The sequence below is a fragment of the Piliocolobus tephrosceles genome, chromosome 12 (genome assembly GCF_002776525.5).
Source record: "Piliocolobus tephrosceles isolate RC106 chromosome 12, ASM277652v3, whole genome shotgun sequence".
Lineage (NCBI taxonomy): Eukaryota > Metazoa > Chordata > Mammalia > Primates > Cercopithecidae > Piliocolobus > Piliocolobus tephrosceles.
In genome coordinates this window covers 51,658,567-51,659,400 of record NC_045445.1, presented here as the reverse complement: position 1 = coordinate 51,659,400, position 834 = coordinate 51,658,567, and positions in this window count along the sequence as shown.

The following is an 834-nucleotide window of genomic DNA, read 5'->3' as shown; positions in this document are numbered from 1 at the left end:
AGCTTTTGCAGGTCTTTGTGCTGTAGCACTCTCTTGCTTTCAGGATGCACTGACCTACGATGATGCATGGACAGAGTACCCTTGTTAGAGGTAAGAAATCAAGTAAGATATAATAAGCACATTCATATGAGGGAAAATGTGTATTGTACATGCTTCAGCATCACAAGTTTCCATGCAGCTAGGTTTTGGATCTCTAATTGATTTTCATGAAGGCTGGACCTGAATTTTAAAGGGACAAACAACTGGTAAGCAGATAATTAGTGGAGGCAGGGATAGCTGTGGGGGAGAATAGAAAGGAGCTGTATTACTATGATTATTGTTGTTATTATTACCACGTGGACAAAAAGAATACAAACATTCTTTACTTTGGTCTCTTTGCTTTACACTGGGGGCCGGGAGAAATAATGTAGTTTTGTCTTCTGAATCAAGCCCTGAGATTTTCCACCTGCTTCAGGGCACTACCTTTCCCACCCTGTGTTAGATTTTGTTAGAAGAGATTGGCCTATGGATATAAAAGCCTTTTCTTGACTTGAGTAGAAATTCTCTGACTTGGGGGAGGAGAGTGTTTCTGGAAAACAAGGGACCTGGCTGACAAGTCACTGCCTTCAGTTCTGATCAAAACCTCAGTTAATCAGCCTGGGTGTGGTGGCTCATGCCTATAATCCTAACATTTTGGGAGGTGAAGGCAGGCAGACTGCTCGAGCTCAGGAGTTCAGGACCATCCTGGGAAACATGGCGAAACCCTATCTCTACCAAAAAATACAAAAAACTAGCCAGGCATAGTGGTGCATGCCTGTAGTCCCAGTTACTCAGGAGTCTGAGGTGGGATTATCA